This window comes from Rutilus rutilus, assembly GCF_951802725.1.
Source record: "Rutilus rutilus genome assembly, chromosome: 1".
In the NCBI taxonomy this organism is placed as follows: domain Eukaryota; kingdom Metazoa; phylum Chordata; class Actinopteri; order Cypriniformes; family Leuciscidae; genus Rutilus; species Rutilus rutilus.
In genome coordinates, this window is record NC_140209.1 from 72,558,180 (window position 1) to 72,571,165 (window position 12,986).

The 12,986-nt window shown below is 43.0% G+C and overlaps 1 protein-coding gene across 1 annotated transcript in view; it reads left to right on the plus strand.

Moving 5' to 3' along the window:
* The window catches only part of LOC311305794 (uncharacterized protein), a 1,216,100-nt gene that overhangs the window by 567,114 nt on the left and 636,000 nt on the right, over positions 1 to 12,986 (plus strand). The gene's annotated exons all lie outside the window — the stretch shown is intronic.

Here is a 12,986-nt window from a genome sequence, read left to right on the forward strand (position 1 = left end):
AATACATACCTGAAGCAGGTCTCTCCTCTGCTTCACTGTGGGGGTGATGGTCACACTTCCATCAACATCTTGAACCTCTGCTTCAGACTCAGCGTCCAAGAATTCCACCAACGATGAAGCAGATGTGGCGGGGGAAGGAGAAAAGGAATCCTCCAGTTCATTGGTCATCGGACGGATAAGCCCATTCGGCAGTTGAACTGTCAACTCGATGACGCAAGATTTTTACGAGCGTGATTTGAGAAAGAGTTTAGCCATTCAACTGGGAGGGCCCTCGCAGCGTCCGACGGGAACTTGGAAGCTCACGGCATCGGATGGGTAGGCCTCGCCAGTGGAAGGGAGGGCGCCCGCTGGACTCTGTCGGGGGGCTCGACCGGCGCGTCGAAGGGGGCTGAGACACGGGAACAGAACCCTTGCGGCCCGACGAATGGGGAGCCCACACAGCGACATGAGCGTGGCCATCCCACGACGACTAAGATGGGCAGACTCTCACTGCGATTCAAACGGGAGGGCTCGATCAGCGCTTCGGAAGGGGGACAGAGCCCGGCCCTTGAACGAGGAGCCGTTAGGTGTGCGATCGCTTCTGATGTGGGCCGAGTAGGGATTTGAACATTGAACGTTTATACTGCAGTAAATCAAACGAGAGTGGTACAGTTGGATGGGGGTTGGCGGATTGAAAATATAACGAAGTGACCTTTTTGCTCGATCAGTTTACTATTTGTTTGATGAAGAATATATGGTTTCGATATCTACAATCTGTAAATCTGAGATTGAAGGATGGGTATTTGAGTCGACGTTAGATGTGATAGTCAATTCGGAGCGGTGGAGAAAACCGAAGACAGCTAGGACAGACGTGCTTCCAGTATGCAGACGGAGTTGGTGGAATGGTCTAAACAGCAAAGTATTCTGTCACTTCCGGACAGAGGACGCAGGCGCTGACTGTTCGCCGCTTCTGCTCCTGATTTTAGCTGATTTTAGCTGATTTTAGATATTAGATTTTTAACCCTAGATTTTAGGATTTGTATGACCACTGGATTTGTATGACTGTGTAGCTTACCTGCTACTTTCCTTGCTCACATTGGCTTCATCAAATTGTCCTCTCGCAACAAGAGGCACCGACCCGGTCAATTCCCAGCGCTTTCTAGCTCTCACTGTTAGTGGCTTTGTCCCGGACAGTCCTTCAGCTGTTTCTGTGAGGATTGGCATTGCTTTGCCTCGGATCACCTCCCCAGTTTCCATCCCTGCGCCGCCAACTCGTGGCAAGCGGCAATCATCAGGCGAATATTCAACGCAATTGGCATCATGTTGATATACTCCGATCTGCAACTGCTGAAATATAACAACTACTCCACTCCAGTATGCATCTCAGCCATCAAACAGTCTGGACTTCTGTGCAGGCCACGTTACATCCACAGAGGTTCCCGCAGAAAGTTTGTTTACACCAGGTCTTCTATTACATCTATCTGGTCAGCTGAGCGCAACGTCGCACGACTGTTACGTCATCAGAGCGCTGTTACTGCCTGGTCTAGTGTCCTTGGAAACACTGCGAGGCACACTGAGTGGGTCAGAAAACCAGGAGCGGATCACAGCCTGCTCAGGCCCGTGCAGAAAATCGCAAACTCTCCACGCATTAAAATAGAACTGTTAAATACACAATCCTTGACAGGAAAAGCAAGCTTTATACACGATCACATCTTGGAAAATCGGACGGACTTCATGTGCCTCACTGAAACTTGGCATCAGCCAGAGGTTTATTCTGCCATAAACAAAGCCTGTCCCTCTGCTTACACCTACCTGCAGAAAGCTCGCAGCACTGGACGTGGTGGTGGTCTTGTGATAATACACCAAACTAAATTCAAACTGTCCGCTTTGTCATTACCTGAGTTTTCTTCATTTGAATGCTTAGCTTTCAAATGCAAACCTCCTTTTCCGATGACAATATTACTTATCTACCGCCCACCCAAACCAAACTCAGCCTTTGTTGATGAGATGCACGATCTACTCACAACAATTGGTCCCACATCTACAAACCTTTTAATACTTGGAGATATGAATATTCACGTTGACACCCCCTCTTGTCGCTCAGCTGCTGAATTTTTACAATTACTAGACTGCTTGAATCTTACACAGCATGTCGATGTACCAACACACACCAGAGGGCATACTCTTGATCTTGTCATCACTGATTCTGCTTCCATAAATAACCTGCAAGTGCATGATCTTGGCTTATCTGACCATAAGTTAATGTCGGTGGAACTGCCATTTTTGCCTACTCACTCCAAGCCTAAACGTCAAATCTGCTTTCGTAATATTAAGAACATTGACCCAGACACTTTGACCCTGGATCTCCACCATCTCTCCTCTGCCAATCTTTCATCAGCCAGTGAATCAGTCACGTTTTACAATAATTCACTCTGCAGACTTCTGGATCTTCATGCCCCCATCAAGACCAAAACAGTATCCTTTGTACACTCAGCCCCATGATACACCTTGGAGCTGCGGAAAATGAAGGCACGTGGCCGTATCCTTGAGCGTCGTTTCAAAACATCGGCACTAACTGTACATAGACTAGCCTATAGAGATCACCAACAAGCCTACTCCAAGTCACTTCAAGATGCACGGTCACAGTTCTTTTCGGACATCATCAACAACAATCCTGGAAACTCCAAGCAGCTCTTCTCTACAATAAACCATCTTCTTAAACCCCAGACTAAAACTCTCACAGAAAACACAGAGGAACGCTGCAATAACTTCATCACTTTCTTCAGAACAAAAATAGACTCCATCCGATCGCATCTCCCTGGTTCCTCTGCACTACCTGCCCTTTCTGTCAGTTCACAGTCTGCTTTCTGCCACTCTCTTCATTGCTTCTCTGAAGTTTCACAACTTGAAATTGAGGGAATCATTACAAAAAATGAAATCATCTTCCTGTGCCCTGGACCCCTTTCCCACTATCCTGATAAAATCGAATCTTTCTGCCATAAGTCTCCTCATCACAAAAACAATAAACCACTCGCTCCAGTCTGGCCATGTTCCTTCCCCCCTCAAAATTGCGGCTATCACACCACTTCTTAAAAAACCCAGTTTGGACCCGGAAATGGGGGTGATGAGGGTTCCACAGTCAGTTGATCACTTTAAAAAAGACTTAAAAACTTTTCTATTTAAAATTAGCTACAATTAATGTGAAACTGAACTGTTTTTATATTTAATGTTTTCTTATTCTTATTCTTATTCCATGTGTTTTTTTTTTTTTTTTTTACTTCTGAAATATGTAGCACTTTGGGATTTGTCCGCAAATGAAAAGTGCATTATAAATACAATTTATTATTATTATTATTATTATTATTATTATTATGCGAGACAGAGTGTTGGAATACATTTGGTGAGTATGTCAATTGCAATAGATTGACTGGTATCCGGACGAGTGGGATAAGTTCTTGAATCCTTTTATGAGCGGGGATGTTTGAGATTTATTTATGGCGGGGGCAGGCTTACCGTAGACTAATTTATTGAAAACTGAATGCTGGTTAGATAGCTCTATTAGGCTTTTTATGCTTCTGGCACCAACGTCCTGAATTTCTGGAAAGAGTAATGGGAGAGAGTCAGCGATTTGATTTTGTGCTCCTGGAACATGTTTGGCAGTTATTACAAACTGATCAAGCGGAGTTCCAGATGAGGCATCTGAGGAGTGGCAATTAACGCGGGTGAGTAAGAACGACCTTTGTTGATGCAGTGCATAGTTTAGTTTGTCGCAATGGACCAGGATTCTGTTAGTTGACCACTTTCCCCCCTGGGAAAGCCGTGACGACGATTGGAAGAAGCGGTCAACAGCTTAATCGAGGGGGAGAGAGATGTAATCGTAGAAAAAGATTAAGCCATTCCACTGATTAGAGTAAGTTATCCATAAACTTAGGGCGAGGAGGTGTGTGATGAAAGGGCGGCCTTGCGGAATTATGTGTATAGTATGTGTATAGCATGGTTTAGGTGGCCGAGCGCCGAGAAGAATTTGCGTTTGGAATTATTTGTGCAGTCTATGAGGTTGGACGGAAGGACTGCCTCCGCTGTGAGACCGATGCTTGCAGAGAAGAGAAAACATAGATGCATGCAGTGTCCGCTGGGAGACCAATGCTCGCTGGACAGAGAAGAGAGAAAAATGGATGCATGCAGTGTCCGCTGGGAGACCAATGCTCGCTGGACAGAAGAGAAAACTTACATGCATGCTACAGTACATCCTCTGGGAGACCGAAGCTCGCTGGACGGAGAAAGGCTGTAGCAGAAGATGAGATTAGCCGGAGAAACAGTTCTCCTGCTGGAGCAGACACATCCCTGCTAGCAGTAGAGAAAATGAACTGGAGTAACAAATCCTGTGGGAGCAAAGGAAACCTCACTGATGTGGCAGTAGAGAATTAGTCAGAGAAACAGAGCTTGCGGGAGCATAGGAGACATCACTACTGCGGCAGGGGAGAAAGTAGCTAGAGAAACAGAAATCCTGAGGGAGCAAAGGAACCTCATTGCTGTGGCAGTAGAGAATTAGCCAGAGAAACAGTTCCTGCAAGAGCAGAGGAGACATTGCTGCTGCGGCAGGGGAGAAAATAGCCAGTAACAGAAAACCCATGTGAGCGAAGGAAAACCTTACTGCTGTGGCAGTAGAGAATTAGCCAGAGAAACAGAGCTCTTGCGGGAGCAGGAGACAGCCTTGTTACAGCAGTATAGAAAATTAGTCAGAAATAGAGTTCCTGCGGGAGCAGAGGAGACATCAGGGCAGTGGCAGTAAACAAGATTAGCTAAAGAAACAGGGCTCCTGCTGGAGCAGAGGAGACAGCAGTATAGAAAATTAGTCAGAAATAGAGTTCCTGTGGGAGCTGAAGAGACATAAGTGCAGTGGCAGTAAACAAGATTAGCTAAAGAAACAGGGCTCCTGCGGGAGCAGAGGAGACAGCCTTGTTACCGGAGAAACAGTTCCTGCAGGAGCAAAGGAGACATCACTGCTGTGGCAGTGGAGAAAATAGCCGGAGTAACAGAAAACCTGTGGGAGCAGGAGAGACATCAGTGCTGTGGCAGTGGAGAAAATAGCCGGAGTAACAGAAAACCTGTGGGAGCAGCAGAGGAGACAACACTGCTGTAGCAGTGGAGAAAATAGCCGGAGAAACAGAAAACCTGTGGGAGCAGAGAGACATCAGTGCTGTGGCAGTGGAGAAAATAGTCGGAGTAACAAAACCTGCGGGAGCAGAGGAGACATCACTGCTGAAGCAGTGGAGAATTAGCCGGAGAAACAGTTCCTGCAGGAGCAAAGGAGACATCACTGCTGTAGCAGTGGAGAAAATAGCCGGAGAAACAGAAAACCTGTGGGAGCAGAAGAGACATCAGTGCTGTGGCAGTGGAGAAAATAGCCGGAGTAACAGAAAACCTGCGGGAGCAGAGGAGACAACACTGCTGTAGCAGTGGAGAAAATAGCCGGAGAAACAGAAAACCTGTGGGAGCAGAAGAAACATCAGTGCTGTGGCAGTGGAGAAAATAGTCGGAGTAGCAAAACCTGCGGGAGCAGAGGAGACATCACTGCTGTGGCAGTGGAGAAAATAGCCGGAGTAACAGAAAACCTGTGGGAGCAGAAGAGACATCAGTGCTGTGGCAGTGGAGAAAATAGTCGGAGTAACAAACCCTGCGGGAGCAGAGGAGACATCACTGCTGAAGCAGTGGAGAATTAGCCGGAGAAACAGTTCCTGCAGGAGCAGAGGAGACATCACTGCTGAAGCAGTAGAGAATTAGCTGGAGAAACAGTCCCTGCAGGAACAGAGGAGACATCACAGCTGTGGCAGGGGAGAAAAATAGCGAGAGAAACGGAAATCCTGTGGGAGCAGAGGAAACACTGCAGTGGCAGTAAACAAGATTAGCTAAGGGAACAGAGCTTCTACGGGAGCAGAGGAGACATCACTGTTGCGGCAATGGAGAAAAAGCCGGAGTGAGATAAAACCTGTGGTAGCAGAAGAAAATATCACTGCTGCGGCAATGGAGCAAATAGCCAGAGTTACAGAGAACCTGTGGGAGCAGAGGAAACATCACTGCTGTGGCAGAGGAAAAAATAGCCAGACTCACATGAAACCAGGAAATGAGCTCCTGCAGAGTGTGGATGAACAAAGGGAGGAGGAGAGTGGGGCTTGGAGATCTGATGGTCATCTTTTTACGCTAATCTAAGACGCGATGAAAAGGAGGTTAGAGATGAAATCCTTGCAGGTGTGACCAGATGCTCTCCTCCCATTTTTATGAATATTAATTATTTAATTAGAGCTTGCCGCCGACAAATTTCCTTTTAGTCTGGGTGACGCGTCATTTCCGATCAGGCTATAAATAGCGCATTTCCATTCCTGTCAAGCATGCGTCACCTCCGATTGACCCGGGGGTTCCCATTTGCCTCCAACGTGCGGGAGATTTGACTGCGGCTGTACGCCAGCTTTTGCGTGCTCCTGAAATGATTTCTTTTGGTAAGCTGTTATTGCAGTAAGTTCGTGGGAACCAACTGTTTGGTCAGGATTCTGACGAGTGGGTATGGTTTTTAGCGTATTTCAGGCATATGTAAACAAACGTGCGACGCTGCAGGATCAAAACGAGACCAAGCGATCTAAAAGTGATATGGTTCAGAGTGTTTGATTCTATCGTCGGGTAAGTCTTTATCATAGGAAGTTATGGGTTATGTGTGCTTAAGCATTGATTGGGAAAGTGGGTATGATTTTAGCTTGTTTCAGGCATACGCAAACCAGTTAATGCAGCGCTGCAGGATCCAAATGAATCAACGAGCGATCTAGAGTGGTTTGTTCCAAGTGATTGACCTGGTTCTATCGGCGGGTGAGTCTGTTCCTGATTGGGTTGAGAACATTGGGCATTCATGCGGGCGTTTAACCATTGTGTTTCCCTTCTAAGGTGTCTGAGATTTTTCCTCTCTGCCTTTTTGTCAGTATTTAATGCGAGGAATCGCCGTTGTCCTACAACCTACGGTTTTGTGTTTTTTGTTTGTTTTATTTAGTCTGGTTGGCAAGTGTGGTTTGTTTTATGTGTGTTGAATGACGCTGCTAGTAATTTTCTTTGTTTCCTTTGTTTTTTTCTTTTGAGATTGTGTTAGTGTGATTTATAGTTTCTAGTTAAGTGTGTTTTTGGTTTAATATTGTTATTATTATTGTTTTTGTTTATATTGACTTGATTCAGTTTTGATTCATTCCAATTGTGATATTTTTGTCTCTTGATTTTGTGTGTATGTGCAACTGTAAACTTCTTCTGCTAGATGCTGGGGGCTTCAGTCAGGAATCCTCCCTTGTTTCTTCAGCGTGCTGGTGGTGGTTTGAACACTGGGTGCTGTGTGCAGTGAGACGCATGGATCTTGTGTGTGAGTGATAAGAGTTACTCTACAGTGTGTGGTTGGGTTCCTTGTTCTTTAGTCCTCAGCTGGAAAGCTTTTGAGTGTAATATTGTATGTTCATTTTGTAGTGACTGACTTTTGAATGACCGTATTTATCCTCTGCTTGCATAACATATATACTTTATGAGCAGATGCTGTGAGAGTCTTGCCTGGTACGCCCAGTTTACTCCTGTGTGCTTTTAGTAATAAAGAATTATTTTTGTATGATTTGCATTTCTCTGTTCCTTACTAGTGCAACGAACTTGTGTGCCTTAAGATAAAGGGTATCAATCATTCTCTGTGATGTCAGAGTGGCGTAGTCGGTTTCCTTAAAGCTGCAGTGTAACTCATGCCACACAGGATTATGCATTTCTGTTGTTTAAGTGGCCGAGCACAGATATCAGTCTGCTTAGAATGATATTGACTGTCTGAGAGGTGGACGAGATCCGAAAGTCCTATTTATTTATTTATTTATTTATTCATTCATTCTTTGCCGTGAGGACTGGAGATCAACTGTGTTCAAATTAATGGCCAGAATTCGATGAGGCTGAACCCATGGTTTTAACCTGCATTTGGAATCCAGAGCTTAGCCAAACTGTGCAGGGCTGAAAGATCAATTATTGAACGTTTGATAATTAACAACGTCAAAGTACACTCTGATTTAGATAACGATTGTTTGTTTATCTGTTGCTGGTTTCTAAGGAGACAGCTTACGTGAAAGACGACGCTTTGCATGAATTTAGTTTAGGCACTTTGTGTTTGTTTTAATTTTGTTTCATTTAAGGATCACTAAACTATTGGTGTGAAGCACATTGATTGTAACCATGTATAAAAACATTTATGCTATAACTTAAGTTTCTACGCGATTTATGCAGATGAATTGCAGGACCTAGTTAACGATATAAGTGTTAAAGATTCTGAGCGCATGCATTCAGCACGTAATGCACGAGGCCGCGAGCTACTGTACTTGTGAGTTTTAGCCACAAGAAAGCAGCGCGTTAATGACAGAAAGTAATTTGGACCGACACCATTTAAAATGTGTTCCCCTCGTCATAACTGAACAACTGAATGCGATGCGAAATTTAACCACGGAGCAGAGCGCTCGCGGAGTTCAGCCAACGGGGTTGAGAGCGTAGGCTGGCCGACCGGTACTGAATCTGCGGCGCTGCTCTTTGAGGGCCTGCGGCTTCGGCCTAGACCTGCTGGAGAAGCCCGTTCTTTCGCGTGAAGGGGGCGGCATTTCCCGAAACGCGAGCGTGGTGCTTTGCAATCCTTATGACCATTCCCCATAGCAGGAAAAAAGTTACTAGAATGATCTGGTTTCGAAAAAATGCGGAAGAAGATCGCTGGTATTTCGCCTTTGATGGCAAGGACCCGTTTATTTGGCTTGACGCCCGCGATATAACACCCGAGGATTCTGCCAAATATTCCAAAAGGACGGAAAATTCCTTCATCGGATGGGAGAGCTTGGTTTGGACATGTTGGGAAAATAGGGCGCAGCCAAATGCTGACAAACTTTCAATGAACAGAAATAGGTCTGCTGTGAATTTATACTCTGTCATTGAGTTGATTACTGATTAATCTCCAGCTGTGCATAATTTGGTTATTTCTCTGAACCTGCTCCTCCCGAACTTTGTTAATAAAACATAATTTTGTTCCAATCACCTGGGGCATGTTCAAATTCAAAACGGTGCGCAACGTTTTGCTACGGTTTCCGGGTTGAACGTCATGTTTCCTGGAAACGGCATGCACCGGTGTGCAACGGGGTTTGAGATACGTTTTCTCTTGTTTGGTGGGTGTGTCAGAACTGCAGTCCAATCAGCAACAGCATGTATATAAAGCACGCGGTATTAAAGTGAACTCGCACAATGGGTTCAAGGAAAGTAATTTACAAATGTGTTCGATGCAGCTCGGTATACGCAAAAACTGAGGATATTAGAAGACATGTTTGTCGAAAGTTTTATTGTAAAAAATATAGGATATCAATAATGATGTAGTTGTTTATATTTTTAGCTTCATTGCAAGTGTATTGGTATAGAAATAAACAATGGTAATTAAGTGCTTTTCCTAAAAATGAGAAAGAAAATACAGGGTATTAAAACAGTATGACCAACAAATAAAGTCAGTATGTGAGGCTAAATAGATGTGTTATAGTCTGAATTAGGTAAGAGTGTGCTTCAGTTTCAGTTTCCACAAATCCCTTCACTCGTTTGGGATGTTCTCTTTTGTTCTGGGCGGCAAGTGCAGTAACTGTAGTAACTGTAACATCGGGCATATTTTGTAGTATTAAACACATATTTATACCGACTTCATCAGGCTCAGAAAATTCTTCACAAAGAACACAAAGAATGGCCTTCTCAGCTGCCATAGTTGCAACTCTTGCGTCATCAGAACAGTGTGTTCAACGCATCACCGTTTCTGTTTAAAAAACGTTGTGCAACGTTTTGTCGGGGCTGAACGCAGCCCTGGATTTGCTAATTCAGACAGGAGTGAATTCACTAATTAGTGAAATCAGCTGACTGAGTTCATGGGTGGAATAAACATATGGCAGGAGTTCTACTCATTGGGCCCTGGATTTCCCACCTCTGGTCACTAGTTTGTTTATTGTGACAATAATTGGTGACAATGGTGACCATTGTTGAGATTCATATGCTGATTCTTGATGTCTGTGTGTTTAAACACAATAGAGTCTGTGCTCAAAGTTTTTTCAAAATTGTTCATATTGTTATTGGATCTCAAACTGTAGAATCTCAGGGCTACAATCACCAATATTAAACCGAGACAAGCGTATGTTCAATGATTTGAATGATATCAGTGAATCATGTCACTACATGCTGATAATGTCATTATCACCAAAACACATTCTGAGCAGGTCATGTTTTCTCTTGCAGTAACAAATGTGCTTTATAAACACAATGTTGGAACAGTCAGAGAAAAACTAACATTAAAAAATGAAAAAGGTCAAGAGCCCAACTAAAGCAAACACTGATGGTGACTTGACATGAAAAATTCCATAAAACATTACCGTCTAAACTTCTATTGAATCTCAATAACTTTTGTCGATGTATGACAGAAATAAAGTCGAACTGGTAATAATAAGTGCAACAATGTGTAATGACTCGAAGTCAGTTATAGTTCTTGTGTTTCTCTTTTTTCTGTTATTGTTTTTTCTCTTTCCGTCAATGATTCTGCTTATTAACATCAGGTGTCACCACTAATGGCCAATCATCACTTAATTAATCACTTAATTATCTCATTAATTTCAACACTGCTTCAGTGTTAATTTTAACACCCTGTAGTGTGGACACATATGACACTGAGGAGTGTTAATTTAACACTGGGGATTTTGCTGTGTTGTCAAACATTTTTCAGTGTACACTTTTTTTTTTTTGTCAAGCAAAATAAAATCTAATCAACTGATTTCAAGTTAATTCAAACTGAATTTTTATGGGTTAGATCAAGACTGTTGGACAGTCGAAAGGTAGGACATTTTAACTCAGGTTTCCAGATAAAAAATAAAATGGTTAGCACATTTGTACTGTAAGTTAACAACCTGCTGTGCTGAATTAATGCTCAATGTTTGTCATGTGACATCACTGTAGGATATTACTCATATATTGTATACTATTTTGATGGTTATCAGTATATTACAAAGGTATAAAGCAGACTTTAAGGGCCAATTTCATTTCTCTGTCTTACCCCTTCCCCTTCCCCTACCCCTTTGTCTGCGTCTTCCCCTTGCCCTTCGATACCGAGTGAAGGGGGGCAGGGGGAAGAACGTTCCTCTAAGAAATGAGACACCACTCGATTACCATTTGCGTCATCTTCCCTTTCCGCTAGCTGGCTGCTACGTCAACAGAGGCGATACGCGTTGACATAAACAAACGAAGATGCCGTCGTCTCGGGTTGTGATATCGATTGCCTGGTCTCTCTTTATCTTTGCACGCTTGTGTGCCATCAGTCAAAGACATTGTTTCATTGTATTTAACGGCGGCGCCGGCAACACCATAAGCAAAACATTAGCAAACGGCAAATAGCGTATAGCTGCTAGCTTGCGGTTAACTAGTGATTCAAAACAAAAACATTACAATTAAAACCGCTTGAACGTTTTATTAAAGGTATCATAAAAAACGAGTGTCATTAAACTGCTGAAAATACATACATTTGTGCGACTCACTTCCGAGAAATTCCTACCCCTCTCTTTCAAGTGTGGTCCTCCGCAAACTTCGTTTCAAGGGCTATGTAGCCCTACGCCTTGGCCCTAGCCCTTAATCAAAATGAGAATTGGGACACCACTTCCCCTCACATGAACGCGCAAAACCGAGGGGAAGGGGTAAGAGTAAGGGGTAAGACAGAGAAATGAGACGCAGCCTAATACTTTAGTGAAATTGAATGATTATGTTTAACTTTATGATATGTAAGGGTTGTCCCGTGAAAACTAAAAGGTTACTATTGTATGTTTTACGTTAAAATACTGGCAACTACAGCTGTCGTTTTTGTACCATTAATTTCACAGTTATTTTTTAACAGTGCTCACCCATGGAAATGACGGACATATCAAGTGTCAACTGGTGCAAGGAAACACTGACACGGATACACACACTGCCTGAAAGACCAGTGCTAGCTTCCATTTGATCATACACACTTTCAAGCAAACAGGTTAATATAAACCTTTTGGCAGTGAGTGGGACGTCAGACTGATTTACAAATATCACAATAGTGTCAGTGAGACAGTACAGGAGTTAAGGCAATGTCCAATGACAGCGGTAGGAGTAAAAGCTGCAGGATTTTCTTTGAGTACACATGTACAATACCAATTAGACAATTGTTAAATCCTTGCGTATTGTAATGACTTTGATGTGAGACTGAGTTTAAGGGTTTTACTGATGGGACTGGCCCTTCTTATGGCAATTGTGCAGAGAGTGCTTGAGCAAACTCCTGTTTAATGATCAGTTCAAACGAGAGAATATCAAAATCAGAAATTATACTCCTGGAAAACGGAACATTTTAAAAGACTGTACCAGGGAACCCTTGCTAATGCTAGCTGTATGAACAACTATGACATTCTATGTATGTTTTAAGCCACACATTTAAAATTAAAGGTCCCATATAGAGTAAAATTATTTCCACTGAAATTCAATGAGAAACACTGCAATTGATCATGTTTTTAGCACATTGTATTGATAATCAGTGTCGTTGGCATACAAGCTTCTGTCTTAATTTTCTCTTTATTGATTGCGTGACTTACATTTTGTAACCCTATACAGAGTTCAAACCGGTTTAAACTGGTACGTGGCGTGCATTGTTCTTCTTAGTTTGCCTTGCAAATGTTTTTCTTCTTAGTTTGCCTTGCAAATGTTCTGCAGTACAAGCCACACCTCTTCTGGTTAAACAATGTCTAAAGGTCATTCCCTTTCATTTAAGCTCTAATACTATACATACAATGTATTTTCCATATCATTGGATACGGTTAATAATATTCTATGATCTACTGTGTAATTGTAAAAATAAGATGTTACTGCTAACAAAATAGAGTATTCTGTTTAATATGTACAAGAGTTTGTTTTTGCCTTTATTTTACAGTAGAGTACAGGAAAAGTGA